Source organism: Lycorma delicatula, chromosome 9 (assembly GCF_047948215.1).
Source record: "Lycorma delicatula isolate Av1 chromosome 9, ASM4794821v1, whole genome shotgun sequence".
Taxonomy (NCBI): domain Eukaryota; kingdom Metazoa; phylum Arthropoda; class Insecta; order Hemiptera; family Fulgoridae; genus Lycorma; species Lycorma delicatula.
The window spans coordinates 19,533,291-19,559,193 of NC_134463.1; the positions used below are offsets into that span (position 1 = coordinate 19,533,291).

Below are 25,903 nucleotides of genomic sequence, written 5' to 3' on the forward strand. Positions count from 1 at the left end.
TTTTTGCGAATTTTATAAGCTACTACTGATTAGACAGAATTTTTATTAACCAATAAAATAAAAATAACGTTGCTATGTATGTTTTGATAAAAGAAATAACACAATTCTTCCAAGAATATTATTAAAGAATAAAATTTATAATCTTTCATGGGTTATTTACCTCATAATTAAAATTAGTTACACATTTTTTTTTTAAAAAACCCTCCAAAAAAAACAGCTTTTTAAAACAGAACTATTACTTTAATATCATAATTTTAACAGAATTTAACATGAAGAGGTCACGTAAGCAGATAACCGATATAAATATCACTGATTAATAATATAATTATGAAGTTCGGGTGTTATATCTTTGCCAACGACTTTGACGTTTAATAACTAGCTTATAATACCGAAAAAATATTTATATTCTTTCCCAGCTACAATCCATTTTTAACCAGTGAAATTTTACCTTATTACTGTAATTTGTTTTAATAAACTGAAGGAAAAGTGCTCTTACGCTACTTTTTAATTTGCTTCGAATTCAAACCGGTATTAACAACGGGTAAAACATTCGAAAAATAAGTCCAACTATGCCTAATATTTTCTACTGTCTTCCATTAATATGGAGTCTTGGAACCAATATTTTTATAATTTCAAGATTTTTAAAGGAATAAAGTTTAAGTAATGAATGGCCATTTAAAATAAACAAAAAAACCTGGCATGTTTATTTTAATAAGACGATGGCGGGTAGCAGTGAATGATTTACGAAATAAAATTTTTTTTTTTTTTGTCTTCAGTCATTTGACTGGTTTGATGCAGCTCTCCAAGATTCCCTATCTAGTGCTAGTCGTTTCATTTCAGTATACCCTCTACATCCTACATCCCCAACAATTTGTTTTACATACTCCAAACGTGGCCTGCCTACACAATTTTTCCCTTCTACCTGTACTTCCAATATTAAAGCGACTATTCCAGGATGCCTTAGTATGTGGCCTATAAGTCTGTCTCTTCTTTTAACTATATTTTTCCAAATGCTTCTTTCTTCATCTATTTGCCGCAATACCTCTTCATTTGTCACTTTATCCACCCATCTGATTTTTAACATTCTCCTATAGCACCGCATTTCAAAAGCTTCTAATCTTTTCTTCTCAGATACTCCGATTGTCCAAGTTTCACTTCCATATAAAGCGACACTCCAAACATACACTTTCAAAAATCTTTTCCTGACATTTAAATTAATTTTTGATGTAAACAAATTATATTTCTTACTGAAGGCTCGTTTCGCTTGTGCTATTCGGCATTTTATATCGCTCCTGCTTCGTCCATCTTTAGTAATTTTACTTCCCAAATAACAAAATTCTTCTACCTCCATAATCTTTTCTCCTCCTATTTTCACATTCAGCGGTCCATCTTTGTTATTTCTACTACATTTCATTACTTTTGTTTTGTTCTTGTTTATTTTCATGCGATAGTTCTTGCGTAGGACTTCATCTATGCCGTTCATTGTTTCTTCTAAATCCTTTTTACTCTCGGCTAGAATTACTATATCATCAGCAAATCGTAGCATCTTTATCTTTTCACCTTGTACTGTTACTCCGAATCTAAATTGTTCTTTCACATTATTAACTGCTAGTTCCATGTAAAGATTAAAAAGTAACGGAGATATGGAACATCCTTGTCGGACTCCCTTTCTTATTAGGGCTTCTTTCTTATGTTCTTCAATTGTTATTGTTGCTGTTTGGTTCCTGTACATGTTAGCAATTGTTCTTCTATCTCTGTATTTGAACCCTAATTTTTTAAAAACGCTGAACATTTTATTCCAATCTACGTTATCGAAAGCCTTTTCTAGGTCTATAAACGCCAAGTATGTCGGTTTGTTTTTCTTTAATCTTCCTTCTACTATTAATCTGAGGCCTAAAATTGCTTCCCTTGTCCCTATACTTTTCCTGAAACCAAATTGGTCTTCTCCTAACACTTCTTCCACTCTCCTCTCAATTCTTCTGTATAAAATTCTAGTTAAGATTTTTGATGCATGACTAGTTAAACTAATTGTTCTGTATTCTTCACATTTATCTGCCCCTGCTTTCTTTGGTATCATAACTATAACACTTTTTTTGAAGTCTGATGGAAATTCCCCATTTTCATAAATATTACACACCAGTTTGTATAATGTATCGATCGCTTCCTCACCTGCACTGCGCTGTAATTCTACAGGTATTCCGTCTATTCCAGGAGCCTTTCTGCCATTTAAATCTTTTAATGCTCTCTTAAATTCAGATCTCAGTATTGTTTCTCCCATTTCATCCTCCTCAACTTCCTCTTCTTCCTCTATAACACCATTTTCTAATTCATTTCCTCCGTATAACTCTTCAATATATTCCACCCATCTATCGACTTTACCTTTCGTATTATATATTGGTGTACCATCTTTGTTTAACACATTAAATAAAAAATAAAAAACTATACTATATAATGGATGATATTTTTAAGAGGGTCTTTAATAATTAAAAAGACAAATGGGAACGGCGGAAAAACTACTACATAGAATAAACCGAAACTCTCTGACGTTCAAGTTGGCATCCCTGACGTAGAAAGTATTAGCTATTCCAAAAGAATCCATTATTATAACTTCTTTTGTTTCAAAATAAGGGTTCTGCTTGAAACGTGGACTACGGAAGAACAGCGTGCTGTGATAACATTTTTGTTTTCTGAAGATATAAAACCGGCTGAAATACACTTGCAGATGTTAAAACTATAAGGTAAAAAATGTATTAACCGAGCAAATTTATATAACTGGATCGAACAACTTAAAGCGGACAGTACAAATGCCATTGATTTTAATCGTAGCGGAAAAGCACTGGTGGAAGATTCGACTTACTCTGCAAAACCGTCGTATTAATGATCTTACTCGCGAGGACAGAAACGTAAGAGTTAAAGAAAACGTAAAAGTAAGGAAATTTTTAATTTATTTATGAATTTTAAGTTCATGGCAATTTTCTGCCATTCTTATAATTCAGATATTATTGGTAGTTCATTGTTCAAATCTGTAATCCGACTATCGGCACTGTCGATTCCAAGATTCATTACCAGCTAAATTTCCGAAAAACATGTTTGAGATGGGTTCCGAAAGACGGTCGACAAAAAATCACAAACACTCGAATTTACATCTTTAAGGAACTTAAACGATGGTTTTTAGCGGAATATAATGTTTTTTTTTAGATCGTATTGTATCTTGTAATGTAATTTGGATTCTTCGTTTTGAGCCCGAATACAAACATCAGATTATGGAATGGAAACTTCTGAGTTTATCGGGTAGGAAAAAAATTCAAACAAACGCGTCAGCCGGTAAAGCGATACTAACGGTCCTTTGGAATATTAAAGACCCAGTTTATTGCGATTATTTTTTGACGAACAACGGACAATTTATAGCGAGTACTACTGTAACATGTTGGGAATTAAGTAAAATCCGCAATAAGGAGGAATCGTCCAGGTTCTCTCTTAAAAAGTCTAATTATTCTGCATGCTCGTCCCCATTCTACATAAAGACAGGGAAATCTATTCAAGAGTTGCGTGAGGTGTTGTCACAACTATGTTAAAATCCCGATCTGTCACTAAGGATATATTACTTGTTTTGACGACTCGTAGGATTTTTACGTGGCATCGAGCTCGGCAGCAATGATCGAGCGGTCACAATGTACGATTAGCTCGGACACTGAGGTGAACAATTCTTTACTACTGTAATAAGAAAGCTCACAGAAAGGAGGGATAAGTCCCTAAATGTAGCCGGGAACTATATTGAAAAGTAGCATTAATATCATTGTCATTGAATAAATAATAATTTTTCCATAGTAATTTGTCTAATAACTAAAAGGACTCTGGTAAATAAAAATATGATTAAATATTTTTCTTCATAACGGAGATGTAAAATAAATTTTGCAAGAAAATGATTAACTGGCAAAATCCTTTTATAAACAGCAGCGCATGATCATGGTAGCAATACAGATAATATTTTAATACAGCTAAATTTAAAACACGATCGTTATAACACTTTCCACTGCGAGGCTAAAGCGGCTAACTACATCGTTATTTTTTTCAATTATTATTTCATATTTGTGTTTATGGTAACTTACAACTATATTTTCTTAATATATTGTCGTATATTCGCAGTTCGACGAGGATATTGACAGATTAACAAAAAAAAAATTTCTTACAAACTCAATTTATTACCTTAAAGACATAAAAACAAAATAAATAAAAATAACAATGATGACAATATGTATGCATAACATAAAAGATAGTAAGTAATTAAAGTAAGAAGTACAAGATTTGTTTAATGACAGTTAAATTATAGAACAAAGAAATCATACAATTTATTAAAATGTAATAATGACCGCTAGAACCTAATATTGCATTAACAACAAGATAACACTAGAAAAGTCTAAAGTTCATACAATTTAATTTTTTGCAAATATTATTACTTTTATTGTTTACAATAGAACTACCCTACCGCTTGATGAATAATAAAATATTGACACTTTCGCTACACTGTTTACCAATAACTCACCGAACAACTTCTTGTATTCAAATACTGACCACACTGGAATCCTCGTGACGTACTCTTCACTCGTGTTACCACAAGCTTACTGATATCGCCATCACCGCAACCGCGTCGAACTCAGACCCTCGAAACAACTCATTGCTATCGCTTGTTATCACGACTACACCGAACTACTCACTTGTCCCCTGGGCCCAGACAGCATTTATACCTCCTGGCCTGAAGAACCAATATTCGATTCGTCCATTTTAATTGTTGAAGCGTAGTAATTTTCATTTTCCCCGCCGTTACGTTTTTCTATAAATTCTTTTCCCGCCCGATACCTCTTCTGATCGATCAACTTTTGGAGGTACCAATGTCTGTATTACCAAGAACAGATTCTTTAAAGGACCCGTTACTCTGAAAAAAAGGATTTCTTTCAGTTCCTTCTGGATTCTTTCTTTCATTATTATTTTCTCTTTCTTTCTTCTTAATTGGAAGAAATTCATAATGATGATCCTGTTACAATATTTTCTTGTTTAGATTATCAAAACGATATCAGTTTTTTTTTTTATACAACTTTTCGTGATCAAAATATTATAACTTGAAAAAAAAACGTTGATAACTGTTAAATCAATGATCATAGATAACCAACGCTGGGCGAAAAAAAACACTATTTATTACGTAGTATATTATTGCTTGTGTTATAACTATTCTACACATACAAATAAAAGAACACCTCTAACATAATCAAATATGTACACATGAAAAAAACAATAAAATCATAAATACGTAATAATGGACATAAGAAAAATCCAACAAACTTTTCGACCACATTCTAAACACGTGTCTGACTCTTAAAATAAAAAAAAACCACCGAAGTAACTGACACCATGGTGAGAACAGCTGAAAATAATCGCAAGACGACTAAAAATGTTTTAAATTACATTTTATAATAAATTGTGGTTAGTTGTAATTAAACATTTTTATATTTTTAAATTAATAATACCGCCGACCATTAAATTAAAAGTAGTTAAAAGGGTACCTAATCTTTTTTTAATAAATAAAAAAAACAGTAATGAAATACTGATCTCCGTGGCATATTTACTAATGAAACAGGCCAATCTTCGTGGCGGAGTAGTAGCGTCTCGGCCTTTCATCCGGAGGTCTCGGGTTCGAAATCCCGGACAGCATGGCATTTTTCATACGCTAAAATTCCATATTCATATTCCCACGCATAAACTTCCTTGTAAAACAAAAGGGAAAAAATTAAATTTCATGTTCAGGCACGTATCTAGGATTTTTTTTCGAGGATGGTAAGGGGGCAGGTGATGATAAAATACTAATAATGAAAATCATTTTATTTTGAAACGGTTTTATGTACTTTATTTCATTTGAAAAATACAATAAATATGCTTAGATTTAATACATCATTTACTACGCAAATAAGAATCATAATGCTAGTATATAAGGTTTTTCATAACCCACATTTATACTTCACACTCACAGATTTATACTCCAATAAAAGTTATCAATTATTAAAAAGGTAGTCGTCGATTTTTCTTTCTCACCATAACATCTAAAACATCATTAGGTTAACAGTAATATCTCTATGTACCGACAAAGAAACTAACAAACTTAATCTTCCAACCCCCCCCCCCCCGGAATTGTTACACGATTTTGATTCTTGATTGTGGAGAACGAGCGTTCATTAGTACATGTTGTTACCGGAAAGAGTGGCTAAAACTTGCAAGAGAATAATGGATATTCGGCAAACATTCTTTACTACAGCGATCCCATACTTCAATCACTTCTACATCGCATCTTATATATAATGACTTTATCTCCTCCCATCAAATAAGATTATCCGCTTAGAGGACAGATTCAGAACATTTAATACCGCAATACATCGCTAAGATTTTTAGTTCATTCACTTTTCTAGGACTAGCTGAACCTGGCAAAAGAACTTGAAAACCTTTTGAATTTTCTTGGAAGGCCTTCTAGCTGCTTACGCATGTGTTTGGAATGCGATAAGTAAGTGTTGCATTTCTGGCATGCGGGAAATCCCTAGTAATCAATTATTTTTATCAGTATTACATCAGAGTGAACGCGGCGCTCACACGTCGAGTAACAGCGTTACTCTTGGGGCGAACTTCGGCGAGAGCTATAGCTCCTTTAGCACCTCCTATGCACCCTACGTGTGTGCATAGTTTAATAAAGCGATTGAAAATAAAATATCTAAGACTTTTGATTTTTTTACTGACATTACGAATGAAATTTATTAACATTCAATATATAAGATGTAATATTCCAATATAATGTCAACCGCCATCACGTTTTTAACCGAAAGAAATAATTTCATGTAACAATAAAATAAAAACATCATACATAAATGACTTTAAAACCAGAAAACTAATTTAAAATCGATTATCTATTATAATAATATAAGTATGAACTTCGTTCATATATTAGGTTACAAATTAAATATTAGGTTCACATTTTAGTTTACAGGTTATAGAAAAACGCGTATAAAAATTAAATTATTTATAAATAAAAATAAAAAAACTACTGTTTACAGTAAATTAAAATTATTATTATAAAAATTAAATTAAATTATAATAATAAATAAATTATAATTATAAAGAAGCATGTATACTGTGGTAAATATGATAATTTGGTACACATATAACGTAGTAAAAGAAATTAACAGATATAACTGATAATAATCAAACAAAAGGAGACAAAGTAACAGCTAAGGTCAAATCAATAATAACTGACACTTAAAAAAAATATAGGCTGATCAAATGATACTTTACCAATTTTTAATTTAATAAAAAGTTATTAAAAATTATACATTTTTAAAATTGCTTCAATTTATTGTGTAACCGATTCATTTGTAATTCGATAATATAGGATTTCAAATAAGGTAACGTCACGTGACCAAATTTGTGAAATAATCCGACCTATTCCAATTTACACTGTGACCTCATATTCATGACATTATATAAATTTAAAGCGTATAAAATTATAAGAGTAAATACATCTATAAATAAAGAATAGATTAGAAAGAAAGTAAGTTAATAAAGAAATAACTAATACAGGTGATTTAGGAAATTGGCCTTCTCAACAGGCCTAGAGAATTTAGTAAGACTTTTATTTTTAACGGAATTATAAACAGATACGTCGAGCGCATACGTGCGATCGCGCTGATGAGAGCTAAAGAAGCATTGATAATTAAGAAGAAACATTACAAATGGTCAGGAAAGCCGGCTCAATCACAAAAAAACTTCAACCAAACGTAGAAATAGACTTTTTTTACTTCCTTGTACGAAGTAAAGGAAGTATTGTGATCGCGAAAAATTTAAGTTTTCAGATTTCAACGGAAATATCCATTTTGACTAGTTTCGGCGTGACGTCTGTACGTACGTACGTATGTATCTCGCATAACTCAAAAACGATTACCCGTAGAATGTTGAAATTTTGAATTTAGGACTGTTGTAACATCTAGTTGTGGACCTCTCCTTTTGATTGCAATCAACCTGACCAAAGTGGCCAAAAAAGCCCAAAATCCAAAAGATTTGGATTTTTTCTTAACTACAGTAATAAGCCCTCACCGAAAGCTTTTCAACGATATATCATAAGTGATACTTATTTTTATTGGTTCCAAAGTTAAAATTTTAAATTTTAACTTTGGTAAATTTTAAATTTGGTAGCCAAATAAAATTTTAATTAATGAAATATTTGGATCTTACAAGGGGAAGGCATATCGGTTCAAATCCGACTTCATTTCCTTTTTTTTTAATTTAAATATATTGATTTATTAATAATAAATTTAAATATTTATTAAAAAGATATTTACAAAAAAAATAGTATTTCAATTATAACAATAAAAAAAAAATTATTAGGGAAATAAAATTTTACGTACTTTTCATTTTAAATAAATGTGTAATTTAGTAGGGGTACAAGCAATTGACGCGGTGTCCACATCAGATTTTTTTTTATAAAAAAAAATAGTTATTAGGAAGGAACGGCTAAAGAGTATACTGGTAAAAATTTCATTACTAACATGCTACGAAATAGCAGTATTCTGCATTTTCTAAATAAATACAAAATTGTAAACAAGGAAAAAAAATGATATGACGTGTTTAGGTAAACCAAACGTAACACTTGAAATAACATACCTTTCGTAACTCATACAGACTCCTCAGAAGATAGACTTAAATATTATTAAATAAAACATGTAACAGTAATCGAGACTAACAACTTAGTTGACATGACAGTATTAAACAGAATATCGTAATGTAACTTTCTAACAGAAGAAAAGCATTACATTGTAAATTATTACAATATTAACAACACTTCGCTAAAATATAATTAATTACGTTTATTAGTAGTACAAAATTTATGATTAATAGTATCAAAACTTTGCTGTTAAGTATTAAACTTAGAATAGCGTTAACAAGCTTAATTACGTACTGAACCACTGATCGTAGATATAAGATATGAAACACAAAAGGTGTGTTTCGTATTTACATTATACGTGTTCGCGCACGCGTAATTAATCTGATGATTTATTAGGTCTCCGCCAATTTTATTAATTATAAAACGGAGCTCCGTAGAAAATATGGAGAACCAAACAAAAAACCATTAAAACGATTAAAAGACGAACGCTGTTTAATTTTTCCACGAACTAAGTAAATATTTGACATTAATTACGTCAGATTATTATCAAAAACACCATCGATCTTAAAATATTAATAATTGTTTAAAGAAAATTATTTCTCAAAACAAAATGAATAAAAGATAAAAAATGTAATTTTTATTTATATTTAAATCTTCACGAATTAATTTTTCCAGAGAAAATAGGCATATAAATGATAAAAGTTTACACCGGCGTTTCTTAATGTGTTGACCGCAACGATGGGGCATATGGTCCACAGACAGGCTTAAATTAATTTTAAAAATTATCCAAAAAAAAAAAATACAACAAATAATACTTTGAAACATGAACATGTTTTCCGAATAACTTCTATGATAAATTTCTGTGGGTTCGCGATCGATTTCAGCTTACAATCATAAAAACGAACTTTTGTATTGGAAAAAAGAACAGTTTAACTGATAGTAGATTAAAAATGTAATTGTGTGAAAATGGTTCGGCCCGATTTGGACTTAATCTTCAGTGAGGGTTGAATTTATTCAATTAGCTGAAGAGGCACTAAAAATCGTTATGCAGTATTCAACCTATCTTTGTAAGAAAAAATTTTAAACGCTTTTAAGAAATAAGAAATAAATTGAGAAAAAAAAGTTGTAATACTTTCCTAGCATTGGTAATTATTTATTCTTGTATAGTGGAAAAATATGACACGTGAAAAAATAAATCAAAAGAAGGTTTCAAAAAATTAAAACGATCAATATTTTAAAATTGCATTAAAAAGGCAGTACGCCTACGCAAATTAAAACAGAGTTAGACGCTGTTTACAGGAACTCTGACCCATCATTTGCCACCGTGAAAATATGGGCAGGTGAATTAAAACATGGTCGTACCAGCTTCGGTCGGTTCCACCACCCTCAACATTTTATTTTTGGGGAGTCACTTGCACTAGCTAGGAAAACACACCCCACCGGGTTGGTTTAGCGGTGAACGCGTCTTCCCAAATCAGCTGATTTCCGAGAGTTCCAGCGTTCAAGTCCTACTAAAATCACTTATTTTTACACAGATTTGAATACTAGATCGTGGATACCGGTGTTCTTTTGTGGTTGGGTTTCAATTAACCACACATCTCAGGAATGGTCGACCTGAGAATGTACAAGACTACACTTCATTTGCACTCATACATATCATCCTCTGAAGTATTATCTGAACGGTAATTAACGGAGGCTAAACAGGAAAAAAGAAAACAAAAGAAAAGCTAGGAAAACATATCAGAAAAATCACTTAAAAAATATGCAGTAAATAAAAAAAACCTTTTTTTGATTTTTGGGAAAGGGGGAATTTTAGGTCAAAATTCTTTTAAAAATAGTAAGATAAGCATGCACGCACACATGTTCATATACTGAGCTTAATATACGAGGTTATCTGAAAAGTTTTGAGCCTAACATAGGAAGACGTATTTTCTGTGAAATATAGTTTTATTTTCAACAAATTCTTCTTTCAAGTCGATACACTTTTTCCAGCGATGTTATAATCTCTTTAACCCTTCCAAACAGTAGCTGGCATCTTTCTCCGCAAAATAGGCGTTTACGTATGCGATAACCTCCTCGTCCGATGAAAATCTCTTTCCTTCAAGGGAAACTTTAAGGTTAGGAAACAAGAAAAGTCCCTTGGGACCAGATCTGGTGAGTAGGGTGAGTGGTCAACCAATTCAAATTGTAATTTGTGAATTTTCGCCATGGCGACCGTCGAAGTGTGAGCAGGCGCATTGTCCTGATGGAAAAGCACTTCTTCTTCTTCAAATGTGAGCGTTTTTTTTTTTGCAATTTCTGCCTTTTGTCAAGTAATAATGCGTAATACTGTCCTATAATGGTTTTACCTTTCTGAAGATAATCGATAAAAAAAATTCCGTTACTATTCCAAAAAAACAGTCGCCATCACCTTTCCGGCCGATGGAACCGTCTTCGATTTTTTCGGAATAAGTTCACCCTTTGCAGTCCACCGTTTTGACTGTTTTTTCGTGTCAGGAATGTAACGTTGAATCCACGTTTAATCTACAATTACGAATCGACGCAAAAAATCGGACTCGTTTTGCTTAAACTGCTCCAGCAGGGCCTTGAAAATGGTCATTCGAATGCGTTTTTGGTCCAAAGTGAGCAAACGCGGAACCCAACGCGCGGACAGATTACTCATATCCAATTCTTCAGTTAATATACGACAAACACGTTCTTTCGATATGTCCATAGCCTCTGCTATCTCTCTAACCTTAATTCGTCGGTCGTCCAGTACCATTTGGTGAACGTTTTCGATGATATCGGTGATGGTTGCAGTTTTTGGCCATCCCGAACGCTCATCATCAATCAAACTGGTATTACCATATTTAAATTCAGCTGCCCACCCTTTCACGGTGGTAAATTATGGGATAGAGTTCCCGGAAACAGCGTCCAACTCGGTTTTAATTTGAATAGGCGTATTCCTTTTCAAATGCAAGTATTTAATCACGGCACGATATTAGATTTTTTCCATTTTCACAAAAGCACTCACAATGACTTACTCAAAAGATTATTAAACAACAACTGAGCGTCCAAAATGGCTGAAATTTTAGAAAGTACCTTTCAACGCATGCGCATATATATTTCCTAGCTTTTGTTGACGAGTGCTGCCATCTTCATGTTTATGGCTTAAAAACGTTTCAGACAACCTTCGTAAAAAAGTAGGGTAATGTTCATAAAAATTGGTCCCAAAATTTTACTAAATATTGCCCCATATACACAAATCTCTGTACAAAATTTTATCAAAATCGGTTTATTCATTCATAAGTTATTAAAAAAAAAAACATTATTAAGCTTTAAACACGCCAACACGCGTAAATACGAACGTACGAATATTACCCGACGATTTTTTTTTTAGTTTTTTGGGGTCCCCTGCCTGGGTCATCCATGAACCATCGAGAAATTAAAAAATCCATAACACATTTTTTGACTGATTACCATACTTTCCTTCTTGCAGTATAGCTCTAGAGCTAAAATGCCAGGAAAAAAAATATATTTATATATATATACAGAAATTGTCTTAAAGAAAGCGACACGATCTTTCCACTGAAATTGACCAATATTGAGCCAGATATCCTGGAACTTTGCAAGGGCTGACAACTTCACTAAAAGTAAGCAACGTAATTATATAATGATTTATTTGTTTAATAAAGATAAACGTTTTCTTCAAGTATGATTCACTTTTAATTAATAATTTAATTGCAATTTAATTATTTTTTACATGTATTCTAAAGATGCTTTTAAATTAATAACGTTGTACAAGACAGTATGTTTCAACTGTTAGTAATACATTGGTAAACAAATGTGAGTGCTACATAAGTTAATGGTCCGTACAATCTTTGAGACATTTTATGGGTTTTTAGACTTAAAAGGACTGAAAAACGCTGATTTACACAATACATCACAAACCACATTCATATTTTTTTCAAACTATCATAAACGTAGCCATTTTATACGAAGAAATAACATAGCCATTCTAAAAAGAATAAGAAATCCATACCAAATATACTACGGGAAGTGAGTAATGAAGTGGTTTCCCGTGTTTTTTTTTTACTGTTTCAGCAAGTCAAAGTGGACCGAAATTCAGATAATATTTAACCCTATAAGCGACATTCAATTTCATTCTGTTCCACCTTTCTTTACTTTTTCTGTTTAGCCTTTACGGAATCACCGTAAGGTATTACTTCAGAGGATGAATAAGGAAGATATGTATGAATGTAAATGAAGTGTAGTCTTGTACAGTCTCAGGTCTACCTTTACTGAGATGCGCGGTTAATTGAAACCCAATCAGCAAATAACACCGGTATCCATGACTCTAGTATTCAAATCCGTATAAAAGTAAATTCCTTTGAACTTCACTCTCGACTTCGAAATCAGCTGATTTGCGAGGACGAGTTTACCACTAGACCAACCCGGTAGGCTATTCTGTTCCATCGACAAACTAGTTATTATTTAGTGGGTAAATAATTGCTATGAAATAAAGCAATTCATAAGTTTTATAAGTTTATAAGTTTTATATCACCCAAGGTCTTTGTAATTTGTATCACAGCTATAATAAAAACTGGAAAAAGACACGTTAATAAAAGGGTAAAGTATGTTATACAGAGAGTTCCGGAACGTATTCCTCGAACTTCAGGTACTGATTTAGGAGATCAAAATGATCAAAAACTTTGTTATCGACATAAGTCCTATTTTGCTTTGGTTTCCTTCTGGACGCCATTTTTTGATTTTCAACAAAAATTATTTCTCAGACACGGGTAAGCCTACTTTAATTAAATTTAGAAAATCTAAGATTAAAATTTTATTCTACAAAATAAATAAATTTTGAAAAGTCACCTTCAAAAATTAAAAAATGACGGCCATCTTAATTTTTTAATCTTCAATATCTGTAATTATTTTTTTGATCAGATTTTTACTTACACAAAATTTATTAAGGATTTTATTTTGAACAAAATGACAATTCATTTGTAAAAATCTGTTGATAAACAATTGAATTATTGCAGACATTTAACCGGCTAGCGTACCGTAATGCATGACGCAAATTTTTTGTCTATTTTAATTTCTCCACTAAATGTAATAAAAATTATTAATAGTAAATAATAATAGTAAATTAATAATAATTATCTGCTTGTAGAAGATTTACCCGTTCCTGAGAAATATTCTTTTTGTTGAAAATCACAAAATGACGTCCAGACGGAAAACAAAGTAAAATAGGAATTATGTTGATATGAACTTTTTGCACATTTTGGTGTCCTGAATCAGTACCTGAAGTTTGGGAAATACTTACCCATGTATGTATGTATTTTCTTAACTCGAAATGAGAAAAGGCAGTTTTATTGGAATAAACTCTGGACATAAAGAGTTCAATTGTTGGATATCAGAATAGGAATAATACTGAAAAAATTATAAGAAATTTTTACACATTGAAATGAAGAAGGTTTAATTTTGAAAAGAGTTAATTAGATGTAAAAGAACATTTAAAATATATATAAAATGAATGAAGTATTTGGGAAGTAGAATTACTAAAGATGGACGAAGCAGGAGCGATATAAAATGCCGAATAGCACAGGCGAAACGAGCCTTCAGTCAGAAATATAATTTGTTTACATCAAAAATTAATTTAAATGTCAGGAAAAGATTTTTGAAAGTATATGTTTGGAGTGTCGCTTTATATGGAAGTGAAACTTTGACGATCGGAGTATCTGAGAAGAAAAGATTAGAAGCTTTTGAAATGTGGTGCTATAGGAGAATGTTAAAAATCAGACGGGTGGATAAAGTGACAAATGAAGAGGTATTGCGGCAAACAGATGAAGAAAGAAGCATTTGGATAAATATAGCTAAAAGAAGAGACAGACTTATAAGCCACATACTAAGGCATCCTGGAATAGTCGCTTTAATATTGGAAGTACAGGTAGAAGGAAAAAATTGTGTAGGCAGGCCACGTTTGGAATATGTAAAACAAATTGTTAGGGATGTAGGATGTAGAGGGTATACTGAAATGAAACGACTAGCACTAGATAAGGAATCTTTGAGAGCTGCATCAAACCAGTCAAATGACTGAAGACAAAAAAAAAAAGAATGAAGTACAATGTTTGTACTGTTTAAATTTTGATTAAACAAATATTTGAATCGCCATTGACACAAATATGAAGACAAGGAAACTCGTAAGGTTGAGACCAACTTAGCTTAGTTTCTGTATCCACTCTCATATTGTAACTAGGAAGATCAAAAAAAAGTTTTTACGATACAATTAGTCGCAGATCTTTTGAATTAAATCAAAGCCTTACTTCGACATGTTGAAGTTTGATAATTTTGTTTTATGGCTGAAAGAAATAAAAAACTTAGTGTATAAAAGTACCTGAAATAAGATATATGTTCTTAGTAACAAAATTCCATTGGTAATTAAGAATATAATTCGAGATAAACACAAATAAATCAACTTAAAACCGTAAATATTTAGTATCAAAAATATTTCCTGTACGTCCAACGAAGTAGTAATAAGAATTTAAAAATTTCTTTGAATGGAAACGCCTGTCGAAAACGAAATCAATTTAAGATCCTATACAGCGTATGGGACATAATCTAAACTAATACAGAAATCTGAAGGAGAAGCAAACGCTATGAACATCCTTGTTCTTTGTTCAGACTAACTGCTTGACCGCTAGGAATAATAGTAGGATCTTTTTCTTCCTTGGAAATAAATTTAAAACTGTTTATTTTGTCACATTCGATTTTCCGAATGTTAAAATTTTAGTTATCTAACCTCTTTCTCTTTTTTTACTGTTTAGCCTCCGGGAATTACCGATCAGGTATTACTTCAGAGGATGAATGAGGATGATATGTGTGAGTGTAGTCTTGTACAGTCTCAGTTCGACACTTCCTGAGATGTGTGGTTAATTGAAACCCAACCACCAAAGAACACCGGTATCCACGATCTAGTATTCAAATCCGTATAAAAGTAACCCCCTTTACTAGGACTTGAATGTTGGACTCTCGACTTCCAAATCAGCTGATTTGGGAAGACGCGTTCACTACTAGACCAACCCGATGGGTTGGTTATCTAACCTAAAATTATGATACAGCACAACTTTATACAAAGATTTTCTTTGTATAAAGCATTATATAATTTGTATAAAGCATTATATAATTTATATAAAGCATTATGTACGCATTATATAATTTCGGAACCACCAAAAATAGAATTTTCTTTGGAAATTATGGATTCTAATTAATTATTTTATATAAAAATAAGCTAAACAGTGATTGGATGGAACATAACATAAACCATACGTAGTTTTAGTAAGTTTCAGAATATTTTTTTCTAAATGTGTTCTTTCCATTAATAACAAGATTTTTTGAATTCCTCTTACCTCCCATTCATTCCCAAAACTTTAATTTATCAAAAGAACGACTTTTTTGAGTTTTTATAATACACATTCACCTGGTGATCGGTAAAAGCACCAAATCCAGTGTCCGTTAAACATTTTTTAAGATAAAATACCGTATTTAATTTCAGTTTTTAAGTCGTGAAAATAAAAAAAAATTAATTCCATTGAGAAATGTTACAATGAAATACTTTCAAACGATCTACAGAAAAAAATTAATTACTATTATATTTTTCAGTAAAGCACGTTATTAGTGTTCGAGAGCCCAAAGGAATGAAACTTTGGTATATTTAAAATTATAATTTATGTACTGGAACTCTAAATTGTCAATGCACTGATGTTACAGACATGTCATAATCATGACATAGTCATAGTTACAGACTATGTCATGATTATGACATGTCTGTAATTATAGTTATAAATAGCTACTAGGGAGGTATTAGCCACCTGGTCGTCTATGCAATACTAATTTATCTCCCAACAACAACAATAATAGTAATACTTAATGGAATTAATCTTGCTTATAATATTTCTTTATGAATAAAGGTTTTTATTAAATTTCCATATATTGACATTTGATTCCTCCCTGGTCTACTCCTACCATCTTTAGTACAACCTCGCAAAAAGAGAATTTACAAATTTTTGTTAGGAAACGTAACTTTAGGAATCTATTCGTAAAGTTAAGAATAAATTAATGAAATATCAAAATAATAAACCAAAAATGTTTGTTAAATATTTTTTGAAAAGCACCAAGTAAAAAATTAATATCTGTCTAAAATTCATGTTTCAAAAACCGAACTATACTCAAATTTATACCTAGATTTATTTAATGTAAATATCTATTAGAAAATACAATTCATTTATGGAATCAAAAATTCATAAAACAAAAAATTCCTTTTAATAAATCAAATTATTTTAGAAAAATTATGATGATAAATAATTTCAAAAAAATATGCTGTGACAAGAAAGAATGAAACGAAAATAAGATATTAAAGAAAAACTGTTTGAAATGTAAATCTCACGTTATCGTATAAAGAAGAAACAAGCAGTTTTTACTCTTTTCGCGATCAGAATACAGTCAAAACTGCTGTTGTAACAAAATTATTAAAAATTTATCGCATAAAACCAAGGAAAAACAATATTCGTAAAACTTTGTTTTTGAAATAATTTTACGTAAAGTGATTATTATATCATGTAATCATAGTTAAAAACTCATTTAGATATCACTATACTGATTACGTTCATACAATTACTTATAAAGTAAACGTAAGTAGTTTAATTTAAATGTCAGGAAAAGATTTTTGAAAGTGTATGTTTGGAGTGTCGCTTTATATGGAAGTGAAACTTGGACAATCGGAGTATCTGAGAAGAAAAGATTAGAAGCTTTTGAAATGCGGTGCTATAGGAGAATGTTAAAAATCAGACGGGTGGATAAAGTGACAAATGAAGAGGTATTGCGGAAAATAGATGAAGAAAGAAGCATTTGGAAAAATATAGTTAAAAGAAGAGACAGACTTATAGGCAACATACTAAGGCATCCTGGAATAGTCGCTTTAATATTGGAAGGACAGGTAGAAGGGAAAAATTGTGTAGGCAGGCCACGTTTGGAGTATGTAAAACAAATTGTTGGGGATGTAGGATGTAGAGGGTATACTGAAATGAAACGACTAGCACTAGATAGGGAATCTTGGAGAGCTGCATCAAACCAGTCAAATGACTGAAGACAAAAAAAAAAATAAAGTAAACATGTAAACATGTACTAGCTAAAATGTTGATAAAAAAGTGAAATTTTAAATTCTTTCTTCATCTAAAAGAAAATTTTGTGCAGTTCTGCCCAAGAAAACCGATTTTTTGTTAATTTATTTTGGTTTTTATTCTTAAATATATTTTTTTAAAATTTCGTTTAATACTCTTAACAATAGAAACCGCAGATAAAGAAGACAGGTTAACACGTTCCAATTTGCAGGATCATAACGAAACAGGCTTCCAAGTTTCTCCGCTCAAATTGTTTCGACCCTAAAATGAGCGTAACTGAAGAACGACTCAACCAATCAAGATTTCAGCAAATCTAAATTTCAATGAAATTTTGGAGATTTTCGAACCAGAACATGTTATTCGTAAGGCTTCATAAAAAAAAACTAGCAGTCCTGACACTGCTTCGCTATTGCTAGATTTGGGTATATATATAGATTAAATGAACACAATTGAAAGTTTGATAAAACATTAAAAAACTGAACATTACGGAACATCACAAAATTTAACTTTTCACTTTATAAAAAAGTGAATAAATCCAATTGTTAAAACAGCACTACCTATCGGATTTAATTCAAACAACTTTCTATACACAGTAGTCGATTAAAAATACCCATAATTTTCTTTATACTGGTCAGATCGAGGATTTAAATAGCTTTAAACCATCTCCTGACAATGGGGACTATTTTGAAAAAACTGCGCGTAAATATCGGTCAAGTAGTTTTTTAGTCTACAGCGGCACACATAAGAACATTCCCTTTTTTATATATATATAGAAGAAGAAAGTCTGTTTCTATATTTCTTTCTTTGTTTCGTAAATATCTCGACACCGGTACCACCTAGCGGATATAGTTTTTGCAAATTTTTTTTCTTTTTACGTATCCAATATATATTGTGAATATGAACCAAATCGGTTCATAAATACAATTTTTCTAAATATCTCAACCCCAGCGCCATCTAGCGGGTCAATTTTCTGCATAAGTATTTCTTTCCATGTAAGTAACACATATTCTGAATATGAGCCAAATCGGACCATAAATCCAATTTTTCGAAATATTTCGACTCCAGCGCCGTACTCTAGCGAGTACAAACTAATTCAGAAACCTTCGCGGGCGTGCGAACAATTCACCAAAGTTTCATCGCGCTCGGATAAATGATACAGGAACGCGTACGGAACAGAAAAACATTCATTTTTATATATATAAGGAGACCACAATTTAAGCGAATGGTATTTTCGTACTCCTCATACCTAGGTAAAGAAAATGCATTTTCATCCAACCCTTCCCATAATGCGACTGAAAGTAATTCCGTACTTTTATTCGATATTAAGTCGTTAAAAAACTGTATTACTAAAATTACAAAATTTTTATATTGGTAATTTAAGGGATAATTACTTTCATTTATATCAAGCAGTTGTTAACGTTAATACTTTATAGTCAGACTGTACGTTCACAACTGTAATATGGAATTAGTGAAATTTATCCAATATGGAATTTTTTTTTATTGTCGAAATTTAATTAATATCAATTTACATACAGGACTTTTCAATTCGAATCGCATGTGTTTTGATAAATAAATTTATTTAACCATTATTTATTTTATTTATTTGAAAAGAAATAAATGAAACTATTGAGTCCTGTTCGACCCTTGGCGATTCCAATTCCTTGGAATTTGTCTGGCAGGTTTTACGGGTGGTTTGCCATTGCCCTACCAGGGTGATTAATTGAAACCCTAACAACGATAACCAGTCTAGTATTCAAATACGTATAAATGCAACTTCTTTCACAAGACTCCAACCTTAAAGTATCGACTTCGAAAATCAGCTGATTTTACGATGAAGAGTTTAACCACTAGACTAACCCGGCGATGTTTTGAATAATAAACAGTTTTAATTGAATGGACCGATTTCGATAATTATAATTATTTTTGTAGAAGGAGTTTTTTCACCACAGATGGCACAGTTATAACGTTTTCCAAATAGATATAATGGACAGGGGTTTTTTTAAAGAAACACTATACTGTCTGCGTAGATGATTTTAATATAATTTTTTTATTATATTTAATATTAAATTGTTGTAGCACAATAAAGGATGTAAAAGGTCATTCTTTTATTCAAAATTAATTCGCGTGAAATTTCAAGAAAATTACGTAATTGAAAAACGTAAAATAAAAAAAAAAATTACATTCCCGGATACTAGAGCCTTAGTTTACGCTCATTAGCATCAAATCTCATCATTACTTTTCTTTAGAAGCAGGTTTCTCCTTTCTTTGTTTCTTACGAACGCCTTTTTTTTTTTATACGGGCTACGTTTTTACAAATCAATACATATTTTAAGTAAAAATTAAACTAAAAAATTATCTATTTTTTGACACAAAATCAAATTTACAACCTTTCGTTTCCAGAATTTAAAAATAAATAGAATTGGAGGAGGAAATCTGGAAAGAGATGCAAATTTTTATAAGTACGTATAAAATGGTATTCATTGTGTCCTTAATAAGTTTTAAGCCTATGTGTTTTGGTAATCCGTTTTAAGCCAAATAAGAAAAAAAATTACGAAGCTAGATTCAACCGTTAACCAAAATTTCAACGTAGGTAAAACACATGTTTTTTCTAAACTATTATGTATTTCTATTATTCTTCAATCATCCGATTTCATAAGTTTTCAATTAGTATATCAAAAACTTCAGCTATTTCCTCATAATTTTAAGTCCAACAACCAAAAAAAAATTTCATTATAAAAGTGTTAATGAATCTACTTATCACAAAAACAGACGATAAAAAAATACGGTGAATAATACATACATACCTCCGAAAAACACTTACAGTGTGAAGGTATCCCTCTAAAAACAATTGTTTGCCCCGAATCCGAAAAAAATTTATATACAAAGAAACTGAATACTATTTGCTAGTCTCAAACTACTCAAAAAAAAACTATGCTTTGCAAAGATGGTTTAACAAACTGGTTTAGAAAAAACAAAAAAAAAAACAAGCAATTTACTCAGTCGTTAAGAGCAATATCTATTTAAAGTAACACGATTTTGCTATTTAATATTTTGTAATTGTTATAATTTGAAACAGCCCCGTGGCGAATTTACGTAATTTTTTTCAGTTTTTTGCACGACTTAATTTATTAAATATTTTTCTCTAAGTTTGAAGCAAAAAATTGTGTTTTAGAAAAAAGTAGCAAGTAGTATCCAGTTTCAATGTACAACAAAAATTTTCCGATTTGGGACAAACGACCGTTTTTTTTGAGCGTTACCTTCAAACTGTAAGTATTTTTTCGGGAATTGTACGATCGTAATATTCACTACTTTTTTTTTAATATCATTCTTTTTTTTTGTTAAGGAGGTTCAATAACACTTTAACAATAATTTTTTTTTATGTTTGTCATATATCAGTAATTTTTATTATACGTTATTCAAGTGTATATTGGTTTTTTTTTCTCTAAAAAAATATATAGAGATCTCTTGAATATCATCTTTCTTAATATAATGAATGCTTAAAATTGTCTAACCGAAACCAATTCATATTTTTGTTTATATTGTAACAAGACCGGTTTAACGGATCTGTTCCATTCCTAGTTTGAGCCAGCTAGTGCTGCGCTCTAGTTTCTATTAGCGCTGGCCTGCGAGTCAGTTTTATACATTCATTCGAATGAAGAATCCCGTCTGGCGCGGTCATGTATTTCTTGGTCTAATATGACTAGTGTTATCTGGTATTGTACAAAATAAATTCAACTGTCCTAGAAGAATATGGTTTCATTTCAACTGAGATCAATACAGTCCATCCTAGCTCTAAAGAATTAACATAATCTGAATAACGGATTCCAACCAATTAAGAAGAAAGTAATACAAAATATAATAATGGAAAGAATCCAGAAAGGGGCTAGAAGAAACCCTTTTAGTAAAGGTAACAGATACATTTAACAATTGTCCTTTGAAATACAGCCCACTGACACACCAAAACAAATGTTGTTCCGTGAGAAGAATTATAGGACCCAGGTTTGGAATTTCATAGGAAAATGTGAGGGAGGATGATCATTCTCATGCTGTGAGTTGGCTCCGGTCCGGCATGTAAAGAGTATAGGAGTATAAATACTCCATTTAAAAATAAGTTCTGTGAAATGTCAAGTCTGCGAGATCAGTTTTGGGAGATGTCAGTCTGCGAGGAGTCTACGAGATAAGTCTGCGAGAGAGTGTTACGACAGAGATCTAAACGAAGAATTATTATGCGAGTTTGAAGCGGGATTATTCTGCGAGAAGGTCAGTGAAGGAACGATTTGTACTGTGTACAAAGTTCCATGCGATTAAGGTGACGTCACATGTAATTCCAGTACATGAAAACAAGAAGAGGTTCGGCGACTTACTTTTAGAATGTAAGTGAAAGAGATAATGTAATATATTCCATTCGTAAATTGTTAGGGTAGTTTTATTTGTGAACAGCAAAGGTATTTGCAGTAAAAGAACTTTATCTACCTTCTCTTATCTACCGTTAAGTGTTAAGATTAGCGGTCATGCTAATGTCAATGGGACCGAATTCTGGTTTTCATTATTTAACTACCTGTGTATAAATCCTGACGATTAATTTCAATTCTATTTTGTAATCAATCACTATCTCTTATTATTATTGTTACGATTGTGGATTACTATGTTCATTATTGACATGTATTATTTTTTGCTGTTGTCATTATTATTCTGATTATTGTTGTGCGTTGTTTATTATTTTCGTTTATTATTATTATTGATTTGTCTTATTTTATTTATGTTCTTAAACTAATAAATTGTAATTATATAAATATTTTCAATCGTCAATCTCTCAATATCCTGATCGAGCCGCGAACACGCGGCAATATGTACAATTAATAAATAATTTTTAATAATAACGTTTTGATAAACATCCTTATATTTTCTGAACCCTGATAGTTTGCGTTATCTGTCAAAACATAAACGAAACGTAGCCGGTTTAATGTCAGAGAAGAATAAAAATGACGATTTCATTTTCGTGATGAGAAAAGAGTAAAAATAAGTAAAGGTGTCAATTATTGATTAATTAATAATTAAAATAGCTTTTATATAAAGAAAAGTGCACAAAAAAGCGATATTATCGGTTATCGTGTTAGCGTATGTTTTTTAGTGAACGAAAAGTCACGACCTTTCATACTATTTCAATAAAATACTCCCGGTTTCGTTTTCGTATTTTTTCTTTCTTGTGTCCCAGTTTTTGGCGGAGATTCACTCGACTCCAAAACGGGGAGGAGTCTTGATTATCGATCTGTTTATAAAATTATTAAATAAATGACAATGTGTAATCGTGAACCGTAATTGAATTACGAATAAACGTTAGTACATTCACGGCTCTGTTTTGGATAATTAACCCGTCCGTACTTTAAAAAAAAGGATATACGAGTAGAACAAAGTATTTATTCAATAAACGTAGCGACTACATAAAATTGGAAAACAACAAAAGTTTAAAACATTTAAAAGCAGAAAAAACGAAATACTTAGAAATATAAAGGAAGACAGAAACTTCCATCACCTGCTCCTACGAATTTAAACAGGTGGGAGTAAAATGGTACGAAATGAGAGAACATGAAAAAAGAATGCACTTGCTTAACGGTCTTCGGCAACGGACAGAGCTTTACAGCAGCCGTTAATATAATTAATTATGTGAACCGGATTGTTTATGACGAACACGAAACACAAGAAATAACCACGAACACGTAAATAATTCTCAGTTACTCAGTTTACACTCTTCTACACCTTCATTGGTCTTTTTAAATGTAATATCCTGCCTGTAATTTCATCCTTTTAACTTGTAAATCTTTTCAATTATAGGTATCAAATTTATTTATTATTTGTTTTAACGTAGAAGATTAATTAAGACATCCAATTTTTTACATTTTTAGTATTTTTTAAAATAAACTTTAAAAAACAAATTGTTTTAATTTTATTCTTTTTAGAGATTTAACACGAATTTAAAAAGGCAGATTATATTAAATGAATATATAATTGGGTCACAGGAATTTTCACACAAAATTTATCTAAAAATCTAGTCTGCTATAAAACTTTTTATTGATTTCATCAGGTTGACTTCATTGTTTTCATCAGGTTGACTCATTATGTTGAATACACGATTTTACTGTTTACAGTTTTAGTCGTTTCTTATCTTGAAAATTTAATATAATATCTAGGTCATTGAAAATTTAATATAATATCCAGGTCACATACAATCTTTTATAATAATATCCTTTGCTTTTCATACAATTTATATTTTTCTATATAATGATTTCTTTTCCCAAATAATCAATACTTTTATTTGGAATAAAAAAAAAAAAATGTAACTATATTTTAAGCAGAAACTTATTTGGGATGTAATCGAAAAAATATTAACTGCTTAATAATAAATACTATTTATTATCTTTGGCTAGTTTAATCCATGTTTGGACCAACAGGATTAAAGTTCTAAGTTACATTTTTTAAGTAAAATAATAGGTTGAAATGTAGTACAAATAACCAAGACAGACCACTGAATGTGAGAAAATAGGAGGAGAAAAGATTATGGAGGTAGAAGAATTTTGTTATTTGGGAAGTAGAATTACTAAAGATGGACGAAGCAGGAGCGATATAAAATGCCGAATAGCACAGGCGAAACGAGCCTTCAGTCAGAAATATAATTTGTTTACATCAAAAATTAATTTAAACGTCAGGAAAAGATTTTTGAAAGTATATGTTTGGAGCGTCGCTTTATATGGAAGTGAAACTTGGACGATCGGAGTATCTGAGAAGAAAAGATTAGACGTTTTTGTAATGCGGTGCTACAGGAGAATGTTAAAAATCAGATGGGTGGATAAAGTGACAAATGAAGAAGTGTTCCGGCAAATATATGAAGAAAGAAGCATTTGGAAAAAGGCCACATATATAAAGGCACATAATAGGCCACATATTAAAGGCATCCTGGAATAGTCGCTTTAATATTGGAGGGACAGGTAGAAGGAAAAAATTGTGTAGGCAGGCAACGTTTGAAATATGTAAAACAAATTGTTAGGGATGTAGGATGTAGAGGGTATACTGAAATGAAACGACTAGCACTAGATAGGGAATCTTGGAGAGCTGCATCAAACCAGTCAAATGACTGAAGACAAAAAAATAGGTATTTTAGTCAAAATTTGTTATTGCTAAAAACAAATATAATCAAGGGAAAACAATGATGTAATAGTTTTGATAAAATTGAAAATGTGTTTGGTAATTAAACGGGTAACAATTATTAAGACGGGGATGAAGTGGTCTTTGAAAAAATCCGTGATTTGGTAAAAAAAAAATTGTTTTTGATAAAGAAATATGATTTTTTAGAAAGTCATCATTCCACCATATTTTGCGCTTCCAAAATATTTCGTCACATTTTACTAACAAATACCAATTTATTCGCAACGTAATAATATTTTTTCCTATTATTAGTTCTTCGAAAACAACTAAATTAGACATAAACACAGCTATGCGATTAAGCAGCTAAAAGAAAACTTTTTTGAGCATTTCACAGAAACGTAAATTCGAGTTAAAATGCATAAAACATTTTTTAATAAAATAAGGGTACCCTTCATTGTTTCCTGTAATTATGAAACAGTTTTCAACTTACCGGCAATGATATAACGCAACTAATATTTTAACAGGTAGTCTAAAAAGTACTGAGCCATTTGCGAACGAGATAGTGTTAGTAAAAATCGAAGAAAACTTGCAAATGTCGAAGAAGAGCGATATGTAAGCAGTCATGACATCGGCAATGACCTAAACACTCATCACCAAACAGTATTAAACCGTTTGGAGAAAGCTGGATAAAAAAAAGCTCGACGTTTGGGTGCCACATGAACTGAATCGGAAAAATTTACTGCGAATCTATTGAAACGTAATGAAATTCAGCCGTTTCTTAAGCGGTTGATCAAGAGTGATAAAAAGTGGATAACCTACGGCAAAAATGTGCGATAAAGATAGTAGTCGAAGAGAGGAGAAGTAGTAGTAGATAGTAGTCGAAATCGAGCCGTTTCTTAAGCGGTTG

General features: G+C 31.3%; 1 protein-coding gene across 8 annotated transcripts in view; it reads right to left on the minus strand.

The window, feature by feature from the left end:
• tty (tweety) overlaps positions 1 to 25,903 on the minus strand; it is a 356,795-nt gene that overhangs the window by 119,519 nt on the left and 211,373 nt on the right. The window contains exon 1 of one of the 8 annotated variants that reach the window (XM_075375811.1): positions 20,661 to 20,724. The exons of 5 other annotated variants lie outside the window; for them this stretch is intronic. The gene's annotated coding sequence lies outside the window, so the exon portion shown is untranslated. Of the gene's footprint in view, positions 1 to 8,694; positions 8,771 to 20,660; positions 20,725 to 25,903 lie in introns of those variants that run through there. 2 more of the 8 variants (XM_075375809.1, XM_075375812.1) reach the window with 2 other exon arrangements.